Source organism: Balaenoptera borealis (assembly GCF_965194805.1).
Source record: "Balaenoptera borealis genome assembly, chromosome: 7".
Taxonomy (NCBI): domain Eukaryota; kingdom Metazoa; phylum Chordata; class Mammalia; order Artiodactyla; family Balaenopteridae; genus Balaenoptera; species Balaenoptera borealis.
Genome location: NC_138864.1, coordinates 126,942,722 through 126,967,291, shown reverse-complemented (window position 1 = coordinate 126,967,291; position 24,570 = coordinate 126,942,722). Strand labels below are relative to the sequence as shown.

Below are 24,570 nucleotides of genomic sequence, written 5' to 3'. Positions count from 1 at the left end.
TGAATTCTATGCAGACAAATTTGGAAAAGCATTATAACCACAAAGACAGAAATATATTCTAATTAAGGAATTTCAGGTGTCACTGAGCCCGTTTGGAAGGTGACTGGTGGGGAGAGGCTGTCTGAGATCACCCTAAAGTCAAAGAGGCTGGGCACCTGGGCCTTGCTTCACTCACATCCTTGGCGAGAGGCCATGCATTCTGAAGACACACACTGAAAGTGATCATGTGGGTCAGTCACCCATGATCTGAACGCGTCATAACTTGACCTGGGTCATCAGGTAGACTGCAGACTTTTAATCTACAGCTAAAAAGGCCTTGGCAAGCAAGCTGATGCTGTATAAACATGATTTTAAGGAACCTGCTTAACCCACTTGAGAAATGAATTGCTTAAGAGATTTGGCATATTACTTGTTTGCATATAGAAAGAAAGGGGGGGACCATGCACTTCCCAGAACCTCTATTTGGAAATGTTTCCTGATGTCCATGGAGGTTACTGCTTGCATGTGAAAACAAGAAAACTGCATTTCTGTCATCCAGTTTGACCCTTATTTGTTCAAATTAGTAAGACTAACTATACGGACAGGCAGAATTTAGTAGGAGTATAACCATGGAAATGTTTCTCCCAAAAGAGTAATGAAACTCCAAAACGAGGGCAGAGAGGGTCAGGGAGGGGTATATGTTCCATTTCAAGCCCATCCAATACACTTCTGGCCTTGCTTCGTCCAAAATCACCGTGGTGTTTGAATACTGCGGAGGAGCTGTCAAACTCAATCTGAAAGATGAGTGTCTCTAATGGGGAAAATGGCTCATCATCTCCAATCCTGAGAACGTGCTTCTCTGGCCCAGCCAAGGAAAGAATGTTCTAGATGACAGAAGGTTGCCCAATACCACCATTATTGGATTTATAATTCTAAAAGGGTTCAACTACTAGGTTGAAACTTAAAACTAAAATCATTCTGAATTTAATTTAATCTCCTTTACTTATTCAGAAGGGAATCAAGATTAGCACCTTGCGGTCAGGATCTTAATGCCACATTAAGATCTGCATTTGTGCCTCAGATCTCACAACCTAGAGAATTTGCAATATCAGACCAGTTTTCCAGAAAACTCAGCAATGTTGCATACACTTTCCATTCACACCAAATTTGAGCATGCTTGAGGCATGCAAATTAACTTCAGCCAAAGACAAAGATCGTTGGAGGTTTTGAATATATCCTATGCAGATTTACCTTCTTAATTCTGAGTAATGAACATTAAGAAATCTACCACATGAAGTGTGTTCTAAGAGTTAGAACCTTGTCCTTGAATGATTTACCTGGGTGTAACTTCTACGTGCAAAGACAGCATACACTGCCTGATTGGTAAAGGTAATAATACGTGCTAAGGGGTTGCACTCCATCTAGGGTGGGTCAGGAAGGTCCACAGGGGCAGAGGGGTTTTCCTGTGCGTGGGAGGAAGAGTGGAGAGGTGGGATGGGATGAGCGCTGCTGGCGTGAGAAAAGGCTCTGAGGCAGCCAGCCTCCAAGACAGCCCTTGCAATCCACACTCTTGTTATTCGCTCCATGGTGGGGTCCCCCTTCCAAATTAAATCTGCACTGGCTCCGTGTGGCCTATAGAAAATGGTGGAAATGACAGCATTTAGCTTCTGAGGCTGGATTATAAAAGCCATCACAGCGTCCACCTTGGCCTTTTAGATCATATGGAAGAGGCCACCCTGCCATGAGGCTCCCAAGCAGCCCTGTGGAGAGAGGAACTGAGGCTTCCAGACAACAGCCAGCACTAACTTGCCAGCCATGCGAGTGAGCCAGGAGTGGGTCCTCCAGCCCCAGCCCAGCCCAGCCCAGCCCTGGCGAACATCTGCCTGCAACCTCAGAAGAGTCAGGTCAGACCAAGTAGCCAAGCTAATGTCACGTTAGTCTCCCATTTACATTTGTGCCTCAGACCTCACAATCGAGAGAATTTGCAATATCAAACAAGTTTCCCAGAAAACTTAGCAACACTGCATACACTTTCCATTCACACCAAATTTCCTGACCCATAGAAAATACGAGCAATAATAAAGGACTAATGTTGTGTTAAGCCATCAAGTTTAGGGGTGATTTGTTTTGCAGCAATAGATAACTCACTAATCCAGGCTCTGAGGAATGACTGAGTCAGGCCTGGTATATACCTTGTAGGTTATTTGCAGCAGGGTATTTGTAAAGAGGAGCAGAGAGAGACGATGGAAAGAAGTGTTAGGGGAGATGGAGTTCAGCTGAAGATGCTTTGAATTTCAAGATGGGAAATTTCTATTTTATCTTACAGGAAACTGAGAACCATTAAAGGGTTTATAAAGATGATTAAGTAAAGGGAGGCTTTGAGAAGACTGATCCGAACTACATATCTTACAAAGAAAAGTTTCCTTTTTATTTTTAATTAAATTATACCACATAACCAGCATGGGAGAGGAAACTAAAAGGTTGAAAAGCATTTCTTTCTGACAGAAAAGCTCTTCCTTCTATTTCTTTCAGGTGTATCTGAATTTTGGTAGTCTGAGCAGTAACAGTCCTGAGCCAAGTTCATATTAGCCGAAATTATAGACTTGAAAAATAGAAGCCAATATTAATGGTGGCAAATCAAAAGGCAGAGTTTTAAAGTGGCTCTTTGGCAAAAGTCACGAGATGCTGTAACACTATGCCGTCTGAAGATGTCAGGTACCAGAACCGTTTTCCTCTCAATGGAAATGATGGGCACAATGACTTCAAAAATCCAGGCAATTTACAAATTGTATGCTTCATTTATTCTCATTGGTGTCTTTCAAAAAAATTCTATACGGCACTAATGCTGAAAGAACATGTTCTGCAAAGCATTTTGTGATTGTTAGATCATTACTTTTTATGAGAAAGCAGGCAATTTTTATTTGGGGGAATAAAGATGAGCATGCATTATTGGTGGGGGAAAAAAGAAAACTTTATACTCATTTTGATTTTCACTTAATTTTCAATTATTCTAAATAATTGGTTATTGAATTTTTCAAGCAGTTGCAAGGAAAGCATTTGACTCACATCACCTTATTCATACATCTAAAACCCAATGATAAACAATGAAAAAAACTAAACAGAGAAGGGATTACTATCTGAAACACATATTTATAAAACCCTTTGTGTATTTAATACAAAATAAATATCCAGAACTAAAATTACTTAAATTGTGGCTTCAGGTGAATGGATTCAAATACTATCCCCTATTTTTTTCTGTAGAAAATCAAAATGGTATATGAATAAAAGGTGGTGATGGTGAACAAAAATTTCCCAAAACAATGACTATTAGCTACCTTGCTATCTTTGTATTTCAACCTTGTGATTCACCAGAGATTACCTTACTATCAAAAAGATTCCTGCAATATGCAACAGGTTGCATAGAAACAGATCTGTGATCTCTGAATAACTGAATAATTCTGCAAGTAGGTATAGAAACATCAGATACACTGTTTAGGGAAATGAGTTCCCTAAGGAAAAGCTGGAGTGACTAGGTTTACTTAAGCAAAGTACAAGAGAGTGAAGGGGAATTTAACTATAGCTCAAGTGGCTAGAAGTTGGGGTGGGTAAGCTGCTTTTTTTGTTTGTTTGGTTCTTAGAAATTTTTATTCAATGTGTTGACTCATTATAGTGAAACAATGCTTCGGCTTTGGATAGCCTTTTCTTTTTTTTTTATGTCTTTTATGTCTCTTTATACCATCACGATTTCCCTACTTTTTTTTTTCTTTTTTTTTAACATCTTTATTGGAGTATAATTGCTTTACAATGGTGTGTTAGTTTCTGCTTTATAACAAAGTGAATCAGTTATACATATACATATGTTCCCATATCTCTTCCCTCTTGTGTCTCCCTCCCTCCCACCCTCTCTATCCCACCCCTCTAGGTGGTCACAAAGCACCGAGCTGATCTCCCTGTGCTACACGGCTGTGCGTAGCCGTTTTTTATTCATATCAAGGACCAGTCTAGAGCAGTGTTTCTCAAACTTTAATATTCATGAGGAATCTTAATACTCATGAGGATTCATACATTAATATTAATGAGGAATGTTAATATTCGGGAGGTCGGGGTGGGGCCGGAGAGTCTGCATTTCTAATAAACTTTCAGGTGACGACGCCACTGTTTCTCAGACTCCACTTGGAACATTCTAAAATGGCAACCAGAGGACTCAGATTAGGAAGGTGTTTATAACGAGGACCTGTGAGACACTGGACCAAGTTACCTAAGGTTTTAGGGCCGAGCAGGCTACCCCTGTGAGCACGTGGGATGCTTCATCTGCTCAGACAAGCACCCTTGGCAGGGCAGAAACCAGGAGAGGATCAAGTAAAGTCAACAAGCGGGGAAATAAAGTCATCCTGACTAGGCAGCACTGAGTCAGTGGAGTACAGAAATGCAGAGCTCCAAAAGATTTCTTATGTAAAAAAATGTTGCTTCTCTTTCTCTGGAGCTGCTGGAAATTGGGGGATAAAGCTTTTACTGAGGAAACTGAAAATCCATGATTATGGACTGAATTGTGTCCCCCCGCAATTTCATGTTGAAGCCCTAACCCCCAGTGTGACTGTCTTCAAAGACAGGGACTTTAAGGATGTTATCACAGGTCCATCTCTGTGACATTTCTGCTGAACATCAACGAGTGTTCTCTTTATAAAGGTTACCTAGGAGTGGTTTCACTAAAGGTAGAGGACCATTCAAGGATCTATCCAGTCCTAAAAGTGTCTGATTTGATGGGAATTTTTCACAGGATTGGGGCAGAAGATATTCTCAGGTCAAAACTACTTCAGGCAATTCTTGTGGACACATATTTCTTCATTCCTAAGAGTTAACTATAAAAGTTCATATTTTCTTAGGGAACCAAATGTGCACTTATTTCTTTATAAAAAGATAGAACTGTGACAGTGTGTTTTCCCATATGTTAAACAATGTTTTTAAATGCTTTTTAGTCTAGCAAGTGAATCAGGCTCTAAGGAAAAACACCAAACTTAATTTTTTAAAAGGAAAGAAACAAACTGTCTCACACTAAGGGACTTTAATGCTTATTACCAGTAAAAATTAAAAAATCAACTGCAGTAATAATGCAGAATCCATTTTGCTCTTAACATCCATTGATTAAAGATCCTTAAGTGAAAAATAATATCTGGTTATTTAATTCCAACCTGCACTGCCTCTTGCCTCTCTCTCCAGAGATAAACATACTAGGAAGACACAGTATATCACAATACTGGTTAACCAAAGATATGTACCATCAAACATATGTGCACAGAACAAGAAGAATTTTAAGATCTTGTATGCTTCAGTGACGGGGGGGAAAAAGCGTTTATATCCAATGAAATACTGAATCTGAAACATTTTAATCCAAGTAGACATTTAAGCCAGCCTGCACCTGTTTATTAGTAGAGTTAGAAGAAAATTCTGTAAACCTCATTACTGCTTTCTCCGGAATCCACTAATCTTACCTGTCAGGAAATGCACCCATCTCAACTCAACCCTTCAAGCCACAGCTTAAGCACATTTCCTCTTGAACTGTCATCACTAAGACATGGTGTTAGGCAAATCTGAAATCATGTGATCTTTGTTCACATAACATCTTGGACAGTGCCTCATCATATTTTCTCTTTAAAGAGGCTCTCTTGTCCTCTTCAAGGGATGGATTTGCAAAGAAACAGGTACTACTTATTAAACTCTAAGATTTTGAATTTATTTCATCCAAGTGATATAGCTTCTTTCCTTTATTAGTTTCACAAATGTGAACAGAGAATGACTGTAATTGTGCTGAAATGTTATATTTTTACATGTTTTTCTCTCTTCCCCAGGACAAGAAGAGCCTTTCATGATCAGTACCTTGGAGAGAGACATGTGTCCACATAGAGAAATGGTTTGTCAGGCATGAGTCCGGGCTTTAGATAGTATTGCTCCAGAACCAGAACCAGAACCAGCTGCTGCCACAGGTCAAGAATCAAAACCTGGTACCACAGATCTTGGTTTCTAGATGCCATTTTAAAATAAAAGGAAACTGCATTCTTTGGGGGAAATGGCTGCTTCTAGGGCCAGGGTAAGGAAAATACATGATGAGCCTGGCTTATCTCGTGGTACCGGAACAGAAGTGCTCAAATATCAAAAGTATGGGACACGTCAAAGAAACACAGGGACCAACCTGAAAGAGCTCCCAGTGGCCAAAGCTGGGACAATCTGAGCAATGATATAAACAACAGAGAATTGGATTTTGACAAAAAGTGTAAAATAAGCTTATATGAGTCCATACTCATATTAGTTCCCTAGGGTCGCCGTAACAAACACCACAGACTGAGTGACGTGAACAACAGAAATTCACTTCCTCAAGGTTCTGGAGACTGGAAGTCAAAGGTCAAGGTGCCAGCAGGGCTGGTTCCTCCTGAGGCCTCTCTCCCTGGGTTAGAGGTGGCTGTCTTCTCTCTTTGTCTTCACACGGTTATCGATCTATGCATATCTATGTCCCAACTTCTTCTTATAAGGACACCAGTTAGATTAGATGAAGCTCCCCCGCCCCACCACCTGACCTTATGTTAACTAAATTACCCCTTGAAAGACCCTGTCTCCAAACACAGTCACATTCTGAGGTCCAGGGGGTTAGCACCCCAGCATATAAATCTGGGGAGGCATGATTTAGCCTATAACGGTACTGATATAAATAAATGACTCAAGGTCAGGAAAAACAAGGGAAAAGTGAGAAACAGTCACAGACCAGAGAACACTGGGGAGACATCACAGCCAAATGCAATGTGGTTCAGAATTGGATCCTGGAACAAAAAAGAGGGCATCAGGGGAAAAGCTGGTGAAATCCAAGTAAAGTCTGGGGTTTAATTAATGCAACTCACCAATCTCAGTTTCTCGGTTTTGACTAACGTGCATGGAAAAGTAAGCTGTTACCAATGTGGACACTGGGGGAGGGGTATACAAGAACTCTCTGTACCATCTCTGCCAACTTTCTGAAAACCTAAAATTATCCCCAGATAAAAAAAAAAAGATTACATTAAGAAAGATCAAACAAACAAACCCAGGGCTGGCTCTAGCTCAGCAGTTCCTTCGACTGAATCATGGTTCAACCACCTTTTCAAGAGTGGTTCAAGACCAGTGAGCGCTCTCCAGTCCTTCAAAAAAAGAAACAACAACAACAACAAAAAAACCAAACCACACAAACCGAATACTAGGATTTGGCTCAAGGAAATAAGAAACCAACCTGCTTTTCCAGCTTTAATCTAACAAAGACCAAAGCAGGTAATTGATGAAATTGGCTTTTAGCCCCCTTCACACCGAATACTGTACCTCACATTAAAGGTACAGGAAAATCCTTTACTTTTAAAAAGAAATGTGCTTTGTCTCATTTTTATTGAAAGATGGGACAAAGAACATGACTTTCTTGACCCATCTTTTGTTTTTCTACTTAGAAGAGAAACACTGGTAAATATTATTACTATTACTGCTGTCAATACTGGCCCTAAGAACAACGACAGTAATACCAAACAAACACTTCTTGAGTGCTCAGTATGTGCCAGGCTTGTTTGAAGTATTTTAAATATATTAATGCATAGAATCCTCACAACCTATGAGTTAGGTACCACTACTATCCCCGATTCACAGACGGGAAGCAGAGACACAGGTTAAATATCTTGTGCCAGGTTCCTGAGATACAGCTGGTAAGGTGCAGAGCCAACAGTACAAGCCAGGCACTCCTTACAGAGAACTGTCTCCAACCTAAGAAAGTCACTGGTGCACCTGCGATGACTAACAGGTACTCAGTTCCCATATTGCACACAGTACAGGACGTACTGGGGACTCTGAAACCCTGGAATTCACACCTTCCTCAGAGGGGCATAACCAGTAAACAACTCCTGTGGAAATGAAGATGTAGGCTCTACACCTTCTTTTATCTCAAAGGAAGCCATAAGTTTTACTTTGTGCATGAAGTTTCCCAATTTTTAAATTGAGGTTCAAAAGGAAAACCAACCATGAAGGCACCAAAGCAAAAACACCTCCCATGAGCCACCCAACTGTGGCCTCTTGTTAGAGAAGCAGTGCCAAGGAAATGCAGAGAGCAGAGAGGGACCAAGAGTGAATATACTTAATTACATCCTGGAAAAATCATGGCGAGGAAAAGCTATATTTACTTCAAGGGCATCAAAATAAACACCATAAATGATTACTTGTAGGCACTTGGCTGGACACTGAAATGATACAAAGACATGTTATATGTGAGTCTTCCTCTTTGAAACTTTTATCAATCAGATTGAGGCAGTCAAGATGTAACACACATAAAATGATTTTTTTAAAAATGACAAGTGATGGACCAAATGAATGCAGTAGAAAAGAAGAGTTATATGCCATTTGGAAAAGGGAACCCTTGGAGAAATCTCAAAGGATCTTAACTTAAATTGGAAATTTAAATGTGGGTAGGAATTCTAGTTGGAGGAGAAGGTTGGCAGCAGAGGCCTGAGATGGGGTCTGCTACACGGAGTTTGTCAGCTGCGTGGAGTGAGTAGAGAAAATTAATGGGACGTATGACACCAGATAAAGACTCAGGATTTGAGTTCATCTCAAAGATGAAGGGCTAGGATAAGAATGGCTGATTTGTGCACAGACAGGAAAGGTGATGTCAGCCTGAGCCTTTAGTAGACGGTCACGTGACACTGATGAGGAGTGCACAGATGCATTGCGTTTGCACAATTCCTTCTTTTTCCCAGGAACAGACATGTTCTCATGGCCTGAAGAAGCCGTATCAGGCGTTCTATACTCTTGATCCCGACATCCATCTTGCTCTTTCTCTGACTGCCCTGAGCTCAAACAGAACCATGCTGTGAAAAGGCACTCGGGGATGACAATCCCCTAACTGACCCAGTAGGTCTGGGACAGGACCTGAGAATTCACTTTTCTAACGAGATCCCAAGTGATGCTGATGGTGCCGGTCTGAAGCCCACACTTTGGGAACCACTGGCCTAGAGGTCTAAGGCTGATCTGTGACCCTCAGGGGGCTGTCTGGTTGAACAGCTAGTGTTCAATGTCAAGCCAAAGTGTGTGTGTGAGTGTGTGTGTCTGTGGAGCCTATGTGTGTGTGCATGTCTATGTGTGTGTCTATGTGTGTGTCTGTGTCTACTGTCCACCCTTCCTTGTCCCCCACAGGTTCATTGATAGACCCAGCTCTCAGAGTTGTGAAACTGTGAAATAATTGAAGAAAAGACTGGTCTACAAATCACAACAAACCTATGAAATGCGTTTAATAAAAGAAAATGTTTATCTGCCTTTAAGACCTTATGGAAATGACACTGTAGACTTATCTTTTTAAAATGTAAATATAATGGTTGACTGGTGAGCTTCTAGTTTCCTTTTTCAGAAGTGTGAGAATACCTAGTCTAACAACATGTGACATTCAGCCAGAATCTTCTCCATGGGCTTCCATGTACTGTGCAGACTTTACCGCAGGCCTCTGGTTTCCCTCTACTCAGTATTAATATAAGATTTATTTGCACTTATTTCTTAGAAAACCCAGTAGCTAAGTTAACTTAACATTATGCATCATATTTCAAATATTTCTTCCTTGTGTGTAGCAGTCTTCACCAAAGGCTTCCTTCATCTACTGAGTTCCTTTGTGTGCAGCAATATGAGCTCATTCACCAAGCACAAATCTTCACATTACCTTCCAGAAGTTCTCCAGTAGGTAAAGGGAAACATTTTCATGTTCAGTTTGACAATTAGGAAAGGTGAATTGAGTCATGCAAAGCCAGCGTGTGGATCCCACGGTCACTGTGTGTCCCCACGTCCTGCTGCCCAGAGCCCGTTCAGGCTCCCTGCTCCGTCCACCCTCGTGAGCCCTGCTGCTCACGGCCTCAGTCTGCCCAGCTCCACTCAGACGTCGCACAATTAAACCAAGCCTGCAAAACCCGAGTGGGGACCACTTCTGCCTCACATCACCTGACTCCCACATTGTAATGTGCATTTAATATATTCCTTTCTCAGCTTAGAAAACATTGCTGTTTTTTTAAGAGATGGCAAACAAGGGGGAAAGGTACCTCCTAAAGGAATTCATAATACTTTTATATTAACAAAGAAAATATTTTTATTTTCATCTGTAGCTAGAAGCAAAACCAAGCAAGAACCTGTCACATACGCTTCACAAAGTGTTATTTAAAACTGAACATCTTTAGTGAGCTGGGGCAACACTTATCCAAAAGCAAGCTACGGGGCTTCTACTTAACGTTGTCTGCTTTTTCAATGGAGCTGGGGTAAGAGCTATGTAATTCAACGGGTGCGTGACCTTGGGTGAGCTACTGAATTCTCCGATTCAGTCTCCACATCTATAAACCGGAGAACAATGGCTCCTACTTTATCGGGTTGGTTCTGAAAATTAAATGAGAACGTGTATAAACACACACAGATGAATACAGCTGACCCTTGAAGAATGCAGGGGGTGGGGTCACCAACATTCCCCTCAGGCAGTCGACACTCCGAATATAACTATGAGTCAGTTCTCCGTGTCCATGAGCTCAACCAAGCTCGGATCACGTAGTGCTGCTAGACGTATGTAGTGGAAAAATCCATGTGGGTGGATCTGCACAGTTCAAGTGCGAGTTGTTCAAGGGTCCACTTACAAATACATGCATACGTGTACATATATAAACAGACATGTGCGTGTACGTATACATACATGCATATATAAACACACACAAGCAGAGTGCCTGGCACGTAAGTGCAAAATAAATGTCTGCCATTACTATTAAACTTATTTTTAAATACAATTTTTAATGGACTTCCTTTTGAGTTATCTAAAAAATGCTACCATGAACATACTGGTGCATAATTTTGCACATCAGCTCCCTACATGATATTATTTACTTGGGATAAATTTCTAGAAGTGAAATTTCTGGGGCAAGGCACCTGAGCCTTTTTAAGGCAGTTTCCTCTCTGGAACACGTCCATCCAATTTGCAGCCTCACCAACGGTTAAGAGAGGGTGCCCATTTTATTGTGTCACTACTAGATTTGGAAATGATCTGTTTTTAAAACATTTACTAATTTTATAAGCAAAATATTTCCTTTCAATCTTCATTTGAATTTCCTTGATTACTGGGGAGCTGACACTCTCACTAACCAGCAGTTCATGTTTTCTCTTTTGTCCGTTCATCTGTTCGTATCCAAGGCTCTTTATATATTTGGCCTTTGTAATTTTCTGTTTATTGATTCTTCTTCTTCTGAGCACTCCTGTAGCTCAAAGACATGATCCTTTTTCCTATTTGTTGTTAACATTTCCCAGAGCCTCTTTTTTTCTTTTCTGATTTCCTGTGTGGAACTTTGCAAAGTCTATGTTTTTGCCTTTGTTCAACGTGGATGGTCTTTGCTTCACGATTCCTTCCCTTGATTTGAGCACAGAAGTCCCCACATGGCTTCTGACCATTACTGCCATTTACGTGATACGTGCTGTTGCTATCACCCTTGTTGTTATCTCTCTGAATTCCTGCCTTCAGTTGCCGCCTTCTGCAAGGGAGGAATGGAGCTATGATTGGGAGTGACTTTGGTTCCAGTTTCTGTCTGCATCCAGTGAGAGGGATCACACATGAGCTCCAAGTCCAATGAACTACGTTATGGACGAACATTGTTACGACAACAAAGAAAAGGGAAGGTGGTCATTTTTATGATGCTCTTAATGCACCGATAGTACAAGGCGTTTTCAGGTGTGTATATGACTCAACCCTATAAACCCTGATAGTTAGTTATTAGTACCACTGTTTTAGACATAATACAACTCCAGAATCCTGCAACCGTGAGCAATGCCTCAACCCCCTGAGCTGAAGAACCAGAGCTGTTATCTGAACAAGACTTGCGTGTCTTTATAATTTCTACTCTTTCCACTTACATCACATCTAAATCTCTCCTACTCTTCCTCATGGCTCTTTCCTCTCATCCAGCCTGTTCCCTTTCCGACAATGGTATTGGGAAACTATCTTTGAGTCTGACTCTTTAATCCCAGATTTTAGAAGGGAAGTGTGGGTTCAGCACAAAGGACCTCGTGGAGAGGGTAAGGATCCTGCCTCTGGAGCGTCTCAAGAGCAAAAAGACGCATTAGTCAATAGTGTTGGGTTGCACTGAATGAAGTTAAAGAATGAGATCCTGGATATTAGTTTCCAAAATTGTAATTATTTTAAAATGTCTCCTTTTCTTCTTTAAGGCATCCTCGATATTTTCCTCTCCTTAGAATCAGGCCCAGTATAATCTGGTGCATTGTTTTCAAAGAGGGTAACCGGTACCACCTTTGAATTAACTTTGCAATACGTTTTACATAATAGTCAATGCTTAATAAATACTTTTTAACTAGGACAATAACGGTAAGGTTAGGAAAGGACTGAATTAGCAGCAAGAGAAATTCATGGTTCTTTCCTACCATAAAATGTCATACAATTAATAACTAAATATTTACAAAATACGTAGAAAGTTTTTATTTCAAAACAATTATCTGCAACTGTCTCTCTCTGAAGGTGTATTTTGCGTAGGTACGTGTGATTCCTTGCTTGCCAATGTGGCTGATAGTTGGTTTTTTATTCTAAACCAGACCCATATCATATACAATGGAAAACTTAAATTGGATTAAAGGATTCACTGGATGGCTCCAAAGAAAGGAGCAATGTAGTCGGACAAGGCGTGTGACAAGCAGCCTCTAGATGTCCCCAGTTCCCTCATCTACTGGAGTTCGCACCTGTGATGGTCACCCCATATTGTACCTGGCTTGTGTGAGCAACGGAATACCAACAAAAGATGGTATACTAATTTCAAGATTAAATGATAAAAGACACTGTAGCTTCTGTTTTACTTGGACACTGTTGGATCACTCGCTCTGGGGGAAGCCAACCTTGTGAGTGAGCCTGGACTCATGACCCTCAGAACCTGGGAGACACGACATGTCTCTCCTTTCAAGTTGCTTGCTAAGCTTTGGGATAGTTTGTTAGGCAGCAGTGGATAACAAATATTGATACATGGGGGAAAATGTTTTCAGAATCTGACCAGAGACTTCCAGTTTAGGATGGTATTTTAGATTTCAAATCATCAGTCAGGGACAATTAGGGATTAAGTGCCTTGTGAAGACCTCCAGACTCAACTGGTTATTTTTTAATTTTATTTTATTTATTTATTTAATTATTTATTTATTTCATTTTCTTTCCCTTCCTTTGCTGGAGAGGAGCCATGGAGTGTGTGGGAAATAGCAGCTTGATGTGTGCATCTGTGGTGCATGCATATTTCCCTTAGAGGTCGTGACCCTTTCTTCCTAACCCTTCTTCTCTCACCGCACACTGTGTCCTAGGAACTCAGAAAGAGACACATCTCCTAAATGCTTGGAGGGCTTTTAAGACAATATTCCTAGCGACATGGTATGTGAGAAAGTTCACAGAATTCTTACTACTCACTTCTTCACAAAATTTAGCAATTAATATTATGATAATATGTAAATATTACCCCATTTACAGCCATTTATAATCATATGCATTGGCGCATTGCGTTACTAAATGCAGAGGCCGTTATAAATACTTGCTCGAGGAAGTCATCAACTGGCTACTTTAATCAACCACATTTACAAAGTTCAGTCGTGACAAAGTCTCACTATACATGGACATGAACTGCCCAATACTAATTTCTAGTCTCATAATATTAGGGTTTTGTTTTGGTGTTTTTGGTTTGGTGTTTTTTTGTTTTGTGAGTGGTTGTTGTTAGGAATTAGTTGTGCATTTCTTCAGCATTCCAGTTTAATCCGCCTCCTTGTCTGTGAATACTAACCAGGAATAGTGATTACCAGGCTGCTTATACAGTATCCTTGGGATGTTGGCAGGTGATTATCATTAAACATACATTAAGACTCTCAGAATATATAAAAAAAAGAATGTATGTATATATATAGCTGATTCACTTTGCTGTACAGGAGAAATTAACACAATACTGTAAATCAACTATACTTCAATAAAAAATATTGATAAATTAAGACTCTCAGACTGTGCTAGGAGCTTATGTTTTGGGCACCTGAGAGCTTTATCCTTTGTCACCTTCCCTAACCCGGGGGGCTACGTGCCCTCACCTGAGCACATACGTCTCAAGTTGACGGGAAACGCAGGGCTGGCTGGCCGTCACTCCCCTCTCTGAGCTTGCTTCCTGATCTTTAAATTGAACAAGTGTGCCAGACCACGTCTAAAATCCTTTCCAGCTCCAACAGCCTACGAGTCGATGAAACCTGCTTTCTGCAGATACTTGTAATTAAGGCATCCCCATTCTTCTGTGGAATTTGGTGAAGGGGAGAAATTCTCTTAGTGATGTGATCTTGGAAGACTTACAAGCCTGAACGAAGTGAGTTCCCTTAGAGAAGCCTCTCTTTTCTACTTCGATTTTGTAAAACAAAGTCCACAGGAGACCAAATGAATATTTATTCGGCCACTCAGATAAATCAATAAACACAAAATAAAAACGCTCTTTCTTCTGCCACTTATCCAGCGCTGGCCTGGCTTCCCTTGCACCGGGCCTGCTGGGGCCCCCAAGACGTGCTGCAGCTCCAGCGGGGACATGCTGACCCCCAGCTCTCCCCCCACCCCACATCCTCAAGCACGTGGCACTGGACACCTGGCTGCTCACCAACTCGGGAGGGCATCTCTTTCCAGCAGAGTTCTATCAATATGTAGGAGCGAAGCGTTCAGGGAGCTCCTTGCCATGAAGAAAGAAATGCTCAGGAGGGTACAGAAGGAAATAAAACAAGCTCAATGAAATGGAGGTATCAAAAGTGAACCTCAAATCTGGAGCATCACACCTCATTGCAAGTGCATCTCGATCAAACAGAAGCCCAAAGCTCCTACCTGTGAAATCTGAGCAGCTTTTCCCTTCTGGCTCTCCTTGGCCACCTGTGGCTGAAACTCTCACCTGCCCTGGGAGTGGGATGGCCGGACCACCTCCCCTTCCTTTGCTGGCTCTGACCGTCCGTTTTCTGCCCTTTTCGCTTTCAAAGTTCTTTTCCTACGTGATCTCATTCAGGCCCATAATTTCAGCAATTACAAGCATCTTTGGTCCAGCACACTCCAAATTCATTCCACACACACTCCCAAAGCTGGAATTTACTCTTCACCATCCATTCCAAGTGGCTGCCTTGCCTACACTTAGAACACTGCTCAGGGTCATGCCCTCTTTCAAGACACCTCCACTCCACCTCCAGGAAGGGACGTCCACCTATGCCTCTGATACTTCTCTTCATCAAACCTCCCTCACTTTGCCTTGGCTGGGGAGAACCAGGGAGAACCAGATGGCATTTTCCCAAACGAGGGCACTGGGCTTTGATTTTTCCAGGGCAAGTACAGCAAGATCGGAAGTACTCCGCACACAATCATGCCACTCGCTGGCCTCCTTTACTCCCCATCACTTCCAGATAAGTTTCAGCGACATTCTCAGCCCCCTGCAAGCCCCCCGGATGTCTTTTTCTAGCAAAACTCTACACTACTCCTGTATACACCCTACACTCTCCCCAAGCTGCACCCCTCAGCCTTATCCAAACATGCCCACGCTTCTTTGTGTGTTTGGCCTTGGCGTTCTCTCTTTTTTGAAAGCCCTTTCATTTGTATTATATTATATTATATATTATATTATTATACTATATTATATAATATATTATATTGGCCAAAAAGTTCGTTCGGGTTTTTCTGTGAGACGGAAAAACCAGAACGAACTTTTAGGCCAGCCCAGGATTATATTATACTGACAGTATATTTCTATTGGAACACATGCAAGTAGTGACTTACTAACTTATGTCTAGCATCCCAGGCCCAGTTAGAACCCAACCTCGTCCACAAGGCACCCCAACCCTCCACCTGGACAGAAGCTCCACCCTTCTTTATGCCACTTGAAGTGCTCACCCCAGAGCCTGGCAGAACGGAAGGCCGTCGGCATCTGATGGCCTCCACCCCTCCATCCCGAGCCTCCCAGAGCATCGACCCGCCCCTCAGCACCCATCACCCACTACTGGGCTGTTTGTGTGCAAAGACAGACTCGCTGTTTCATTTTCTGCGATGAGACGAGCACACTCGTTTGCCCAGAGTAAGCCCTCAAGAGAAACGCTCAGAACGATACCTTAGTATTTTGTCCGCAGCCAAAGTATAAACAAACTTGACACCTGGAGCTGAGTTTGGGCAGTTCTGAGTTCTGATACCCGAACAGTTTCATTTCATCTTTCCAACAATTCTGGGAAGTTAACAGGGAAGACCTCATTATCCCCATTTCACAGAAATGATAGTGGAGCCTTGAAAAATTACAGGACTTACTCAGCAGAAGTGTAACCAAATCAGGAAAGTGTGAGAGAAATAACTGAGATGTCCGATTCAGGAACCACTTCACCACGTGGCTGCATCTGAACAGGAGCACTGTGCCGAAACAAAATCCATGACACAAAGAATGCCACAACGGGCATTAGTGCCCGGGAAGTCAACTTCCCTTAGGACAGAGGAGTCTTCCTCCTCCTCCTCCTCCTACAAAAAAGAAAGGCGACGACTGCAGAAATAGTATGGCTTCTCTTCAATTTCCGGAATCCAAAGATTCATTATCACTGATGCCTTGGTCTCACCCACCTAGCACGTGTCTGAAAGGACTGCCATTTATTTGAATTGGTTGCAATTTAAATGTTCTGTTCACTGTTAATTATTGAAGCAGCTACTATTCATTAACAAAGCCCCACTGCACAGCTCACACCAATGCAGGGTTGTTGAGAGACAAGACCTCTCCAGGATTGGGTTGAAAAGTTTTACTCTGGAGAGACAATATCTTTCCTTCTAAAGAGAGCACTTTTAAAATTTGTTTTCCTACACAATCAAGTGTGCCATGTAAAAATGACCTTCAGTGTACCCAAGTCTTTCTGTGTTTAGGAAGGGAACTTAGGAGACAGAAGTGGTAAATGAACAAGGTCTGCAAGATGTAATTTACCCCCAAGAAAATTATGCTTCTGTGACACCAGAATTTGATACCCCGGTAGATGAGTGACATTCAGATGCACTGATGCACCTAATTTTCTGCCTATTGTGGGCGTTTCACTTTGCAAAATGAAAGCAGCATAACCAGAATCCGGAGAGAATGAGAGAAATGCAGGCTGCCCATTCACTTGAGATGGAGAAAAAATTATCATCATACAGTGGAATAGACCAAGAAATATGGAGATTAATATTTTCTTCATAGCATCATTTTGGTGCCTAAATACAAGGGTGATCAGACGGGTCACGAAGGCACTTTGAAGTACAAATCAAAGAAGGAGACGTCATGCCAGCATCAATGTACAAATGCATCTCTAAGAGCAGGCTGGCAGTGTGACGGTCTAGCATGCCAATTCTGGAGTCGAATTCACCTGGGATTGGATCCAGGTTCTGCTACTAATTAGCTGAAAGATCTTAGGCAAGCTATTTAAATGATGTGCACCTCAGTTTCCTAAGTTTTTAAACTGGGGTTAAAAACCTCATGGAGGTATTGGGAAGATTGAGAAGTTACACATATGAAGTGTCTGGTGCCCTCCTGGCGGATCACAGGTGTGCAAGATAGCATCTCTATACACGGCCGTTACCACCCTCAATTCTCACCCTCACACATTACACACGCCCACGGAGAGGGCACTGGTGGTTACTAACAGTGTTGCCATGCCCAGAATTACCATATGCTTTATAGCATCGCAATTGTTGTATATAAATCTAGAAATGTACATTCAGGGAAAGATTAAGTTGAAATGAATGCTGCCCACCCCCCAATCTGTTCTATTTCAAAGACTGGCCAAAGGCACTGAGACCCAGAAAGAGCTGGGGACCTAGCAGGAGAAAGAGGGGTATTTCTTAGAAAAGATGCCTTTGCTGCTCTCCTCCCCGCACAGACGGCACAAAGCGAATGAACATATTGTACGCCTGCTGGCCAGACTTTTTCATCTGCATCTCAGGAGTGTTGAAAAGTAAACAAATGTATTAGAACTCATCCCAAACCCGGCAACATCAACATTTCCATCAGAATGTGTGCAGCCTCCCCATCAGAAGAGAATTAATCTTGATACTAGCAGCCGGCAACCATGGCGTATGATCTATTATGGGTCATTCACTGATAATTCCTCCCACTGAAATAACATGGCACCCAGCTTGGGTAATATTTTATTCAATAATGCAGGTGCAGCTTCCTGACAAAGACATTACTTTTCAGGGGAAGAAAACATCATTTTCCATCAGTTTGCAGATTCTAGATTCTCTCTCCTTTTCTAATGAAGTTTATGAATGAGGAATAAAACTGAAACGTGGTTCCTTTATTCCTTTCTCAGCAGATTATCCTCTCCATCACCATTTCCATAAGATGCAGGCTACACTTGCCAGCATGCACATTTCTCATCATTCTGGGGGCCACTGTACCACTGTTCAGCTGATGCCCACTGCTAGACAGTCAGGGAAAAAGTCATCACCAGTGGCTTCATTTTGTTCTAAAATAATTAGATGATTCTAAAAGTAGGTCCCATCTCACCCCTATTTCCCGCACATTTAGTCATTTATTACAACGTCCTGCCTCTCCTGACAAGTGGAAACTGTGTCATGAACATCTAGGAAATCAAGATTATTTATGCTCCAGGCTCTTTGGTATACATCATGTCAGTTATTCGTTACTACAATCCGTCAAGGGCTGCATTTTTATCCCTGCTCCAATGTAAGCCTCAGACAGCATCCCTCTGTGCCCAGGAAGGTGCGAGCTGATTAGTTTTTCTCCCAGAAGTTACAGGGAAAAGAGGAACATTTTCTTTCCTTCCCTCCGTCTCTTCCTTCCTTGCCCCAAAGCAGAAGAACCTCCCTGGAGTACCTGGGGACAAGGGTCTCTTCCACGGTCCTAGCACTGCGGCCACCAGTACAGGCTGGGGCTTAGATGACGGAGTTTGAATCCCAACTCTGCCCTTGCTGGCTTGTCACCTTGAGCATGTTACTGAACAGCTCTGAGCCTCAGTTCTTCACCTGGGGATACTGATAACTCCTGCACAGAAGGTGTTCTGAGTATTAAGAATATAATGCATATGGATTGTTTAGCAGGGCGCCATGCATATAGTAAGAACACACAAACATAGCCATTACTACTTTCACTTGTGCTATTATTTCAGTGCCTGGAGAATCAAATCAGGTCAATTTTTAAAAATTCAGCAGAGTATATTCTCACCTAAAGGTTATGAGAACTTTTTAAAGAACAATCAATATAAAACCTAGAGTTATTGGGTCCAAAAGGAGAAACAAAAATGCAAGAGTTTCCTGTGTGCCGGCCAGTTCCAGAGCTTTCCCACAGCCTGCTCCCCAGCCCCAGCCCCAAGTCCCATGGACAAAAATGGAAAAGACTAGATGACAATTATAAGCAACTCTTTATTGACTAAACACTCCCCCTGAGTAACCTATAAGTGTTTTTATTGTCATAAATAGTACTTGGTCCACAAACCAGAGTCAGTTTGCACTAGAACCTTCCAAGGCAAGGGCTATCATACAAACTCTAATTGTTTCCATGATAAGCTTTAAGCCCCAGTGTGGATCATCCAGATTGTAATTTGTTTCCTGATGAAGGTTCTCCCATTGGGACAGTTAAAACTTTATCTTGAGACTGAAAATGTCCCACCTAAATCCCTCAGCCATTTAGACTTTTGGCCCCTCAAGAGTCTAGACTAGTTCTCCACGTTGTGTATTCCTAAATCAGTCCAGTGCACGTAGTCTTTTATAGGAGACTACAGAAGAATGCAGATATTTGAGAGAAGAAAAACGTTTACATTTTCAATGCAAATTAAAATCATCAAAATGACTCTAATTTAGGGTTTATGCTTTAGATTTATTTTCTTCTGATGAAGAGTGGAAGGCAACACTTTCACCTCCTGAGTTCTCCTTTAAATAGCTCTTGACCCACAGCTGGCGTGCCCTGAGGACTCAGACTCTGGCCCTGAATTCTCACAAAGCAATGCCTTGGCCATGGAACTGCCGCCTTGGAACTTTGCAAACTGTCTGCGGTTCCTTCTTCCCTCCACCCTCTAATTCTACACAATTATAACCCTGTGCCTCCTGGGGTCTTCTCTAACCCGAATACAGCAACACGTCAATTAACCAGAAAGCTCTGGGAATGGGGCTTGTGGTTAATTTAATTTTCTAATTAACTGAGGACTAACAAGAAACACTGTTTAATTTCAATTCTCCATTGAAAGTTTCCCTATGATATATTGGTCAAGCTTTTACCTTAGTGACGACAAACAAACAAAATCCATCTAAGACCTCACTGACTCCCTGGAGCCCAAGACTACCCCTCACTGAATGGGAGTCTAGCCAGAGAGAATGTGAGGAAGGGCAGCGAATCCACTCTCCATCCACACAAAATAGCTCACATGGGTTGCTTTATTGTCACTTGCTTCTTAGAAGTGGAGTTAACAAAGGAAAGAAAAGTTAATCAATGGAGGGTTTTGCTCAGTTAAATTACAGGCATCTACTCCTTAGCTGAATACCTACTGAAAGAGTTCCTTTTTCAATAGGCGTCTCAAGTGCTTTAACAAACAACCAGGCTTCCTTCTCCTGTGAATATAATGTTACTGTAACAGGGAAGAACTAATCTGACTCCGTATTAGATCTGTTCCTTTTCCTGTGCTTAGTCATGCTGGCTCTGCACCTTTTGTAAAATAATGTTGCCTATAGCCTGAAATATACATGACAGCCTATTCTCAGGGCTCTGACCTTTAAGAGTCCATTCATACAGAGATAAAAAGTTGCAGAACAGAGAATAACATTTGTTTTATTGGAGGTTAACAGAAACATGTGACCTGACCTATGTGGACAAGAACAAAGGATTCTCACACCAAGAAGTTTGCAACAACTAACCAGGGCCCTCCCTCACCTTGCCTTTAAAAGTGCTTTGCTGAAACCCTTCAGGGAGTTCGGGGTTTTGGGGGCATGTGTCACCCATCTCCGTGCATGGCCCGAAACTCCAACGTTTCGGTTTGTCTGGCCTCACTGTGCATCGGGCACAGGAACTTGTGTTCAGTAACAATACTGAGAGGACCACTGTCATGAAGGGGGGACACTGCTGGCTCCTCTGGCCACTGAGACCCTGGTCACGCCAAGGTGGCCTCTATGTGTGCTTCACTCAGAGAACCCCTAAATCAAGTCACCAACGTGCCCTCTGCAGCACCCACCCTTCACCCTCACCATTTTTAAGAACTGACGTCTTTGTTTATAAATATTCCCAGGCTGAGGCGTGCAAGGGCGGGGGGTGCGGGCAGTGAGTACCTGGGGGGGTAGGTCAGGGGGGTGGGGAGTTTGTCCAGGTGGGATACAAGGAAAGTCTGAGGGAAGGGGAAGAATTACAGAGGTTTCAGGCCTGACTGACACAGATTAATGGAGGTCGTGCTCCCTGAAAGATGAATTCAGGAGAAACAGGCAGCAAGAGGAGGAAGGTTTGAGATGTACTAAATTGGAGTCTGGGAAGACATGAATCCAGAGAAGTGTCTGCAGATAATGAGAAATGCCCAGTAGGGGCTGGAAGAGTCCGGAACAGGCGCCATCATTCAGCAGGCATGAGTCTGGAGGTGACGCTGAGGCCGTGCAGGCTGGAGGGACCAGACGGAGAAGGCACAGAGGGCCGGGGTAGAGACGGCTGGTACACAGCAGCTGGCCGGCCAGCGGAAGATGGAGGGCTCCACCGCCCGCCCAACGCTCTGTGTGAAATACAGGAATTCTAAGCCCCAGCTCCTATTCTTGAGAATCTTATGGCAGAACAGAACCAATACACGTGATATCGCGCGCAAAACCACAGCACCCATACGAAATCGGGTGCAAACACAGGAGCGTGACGGCGGTAGCAACGTTCACAGAGCATCCCCCAGTCAGCACACACCAACAGCTCTACAGCATCTTCTCACTCATCTGTCCATTGAGGAGGGTGGGCCTCTTGCCCCCATTTTACAGATGACGACACTGAAGTCTGCGGCATAAAGCAACCTGTTGAAGGTTATGTACTTAGAAAGCGCAGAACCGATCTCTGGTTGCACAAAAATCAATTGACAGACTGTGTGTTTGCCTCCGGGCCCTGCAGGTGAGGAGCTGAGAGGCAGGCTGGCCAGGGCAGGAGGAGTCACGGGGGGGGGGGGGGGGAGCCGTGTGTACGGCAGTTAGCAGGTCAAAAACAGGAGGCTCTAGGGGAAAAGGAGGGGGTGGTCGGCAGCCCAGAGAGGATGGGGGCCAAGGACAGAGGAAGCCGTTCCCTGGTTCCCACTTCTCCCAGCCCCACACCTCCAGGGTATTTGCTCACGGGACTTCTGAGGCTCCGTCCCGCCTTGGACGTGATTCCCTCTTATGTTGCCTGGAGTTTTACAGTTTATTGAGCACAGGCAGATCTTGTGCCTTCTCTGATCCAATGCCTCCCAGCTTCACTCAAAATAAAACACAAAGCCTTACACTGGTGAGCACGCTCTGGACCCAAGTGATCTCAGGGCCACCCTCCCCTAATTTAGGTAAGAGACCCACACTGCTCTCCCATGGATGTCACGCTTTAACCCCCTACCCTAGTTTTCTTTGTATCTCTACTTGATATTACATATTCATTCATTTATTATCTTCCCAACTTGGATCTAAATAACTGTAGAGTAACTGGTAAATAGTAGATGCTCAATAAATTGTTTGCTGAATTAATAAATAGATGAATAAAGGAATGAAAGCCTCCAACATCATCTGATTAAAAATAAAAGTTCTCACTGAAGGTATGCATTTGAACATAACTTCGGGGATACAGTAAAAAAAAGAAAACACTATTTTAGAGTCAAACATTGTAAACATATATATTTTCAATAAAAGCCATTCTTACGAGGCTACTTACAATGTCACTGTCACTGTCTAGAAATTCGGTCAAATTGTATTAATCTGGCTTTTGTAATAATCACCCATCCAGCTTCAAAGCTTAGATGTTTAATCCTTTCAGAGAAAATTCATTTGCTACATATGAAAGTTACCATGAGAATTTTAATTAAATGGATTTTGTCTAAGAATGAACTTGCCAATTATATTTTGGGAATGCCAGAATGCAAGGAAAATCAATATATTCTGTCCTATATCTTCAAAATATTACCTAGTTCAAAACTTTGAAAATAAAAATCCCCCCTAATTCTCTTAGTTTTCTAAATATTTAGGTGCTGAAATAAATCACCATACAAATAGTATAAAATACATTATTGTTTGACACTAATTTCAGGACACAAAAGGCTTACTGCCAAGTGCAAAGAGACAATGAACTGAAAGCTACTTTATGAAATTATCAGAACACTGATCTCTGCAGTGAAAGAGAATTTAAGTAAAACATTCTAGAAATCATAAGCCCATCCTGGGTAGATGAAGTCATCTCAACTTTATTAATTTCTAACCGACTGTTTTCACCCTACAATGAAACCTCTAAATTTCAAGGTATGATCACCGTGGAAGCAGTAACACATCTATTTAACCTCCTTATCTTATCCCTGTATGAGATCCCTGGGTGAGGAGCCAGCATCGCCCGTGACTTTAAAAGTCCTCCCTGTTTTCCCCCGGTTGCTCTGGAATTGCTGAAATCAGCAAGAATGCCCTCCTAAATAATTTATCGACGTTCCCACATAAATTAGATACTTCAGGTGAGGGTGCTGTGAACTCCGTAGAGGCTGCGTGCTCACTATGGGGACGATAATCCGTCAACATGAAGGACAGTTTTCAAAGCAGCTCACAGGCTGGCGGGCCCACCGCCTGGAGAGAAGGCAAGTGCTCGGGACTGACATGGGCTCTCGGAACGTCGCTGGCAGTAGGGAGCATGTCTGAGCAGGAAACACATCACCAAGAAATAGGACAACAGCCTTTGACAAATGGAAAACTATATTAAATTATCCAGGTCCTATTATCTTAACTCTACTTAAATGGCACCAGATGTATGTTTTCTTCACCTGGAATCAACTTCCCATTATCATTACTAGTCATAAACCTACATTTCCCTCAAAAGCCTACTTAAAACTCCATCCCCACTCACCTGTCGGGGGGACGGCTCTCTCCAGGCTCATGTTATACGTGGACCAGGTTGCAGAGAAGGGTGCCGGCTGCTGTGAGGGAAGGTGTTTTCTGTTTCTAAGCCAACTCTCTCCCTTGTCAAATAGGGAAGATAGACTCAAACCGTGGTTCCCAAGCCTGGATTGTCATCTGAATCAAAAATAAAACCCCCGGGGGGCTTCCCTGGTGGCGCAGTGGTTAAGAATCTGCCTGCCAATGCAGGGGACGCGGGTTCGAGCCCTGGTCTGGGAAGATCCCACATGCCGCGGAGCAACTAAGCCCGTGAGCCACAACTACTGAGCCTGCGCGTCTGGAGCCTGTGCTCCGCAACAAGAGAGGCTGCGACAGTGAGAGGCCCGCGCACCGCGATGAAGAGTGGCCCCCGCTCGCCGCAACTAGAGAAAGCCCTCGCACAGAAACGAAGACCCAACACAGCCATAAATAAATAAATAAATAAATAAATAAATAAATAAATAAATAAATAAATAAAATAAATAAATAAA

At 42.7% G+C, this 24,570-nt stretch overlaps 1 protein-coding gene and 1 long non-coding RNA gene across 7 annotated transcripts in view; one reads left to right on the top strand and one right to left on the bottom strand.

The window, feature by feature from the left end:
* DPP6 (dipeptidyl peptidase like 6) overlaps window positions 1-24,570 on the bottom strand; it is a 1,033,290-nt gene that overhangs the window by 435,941 nt on the left and 572,779 nt on the right. The window lies entirely within an intron of this gene.
* LOC309631995 overlaps window positions 1-24,570 on the top strand; it is a 40,053-nt gene extending 15,483 nt beyond the window's left edge. Inside the window, exon 2 of the long non-coding RNA XR_014246685.1 lies at window positions 1-24,570. This exon is cut by the window's left edge and continues 5,532 nt beyond it. This is a non-coding gene — a long non-coding RNA (uncharacterized lncRNA).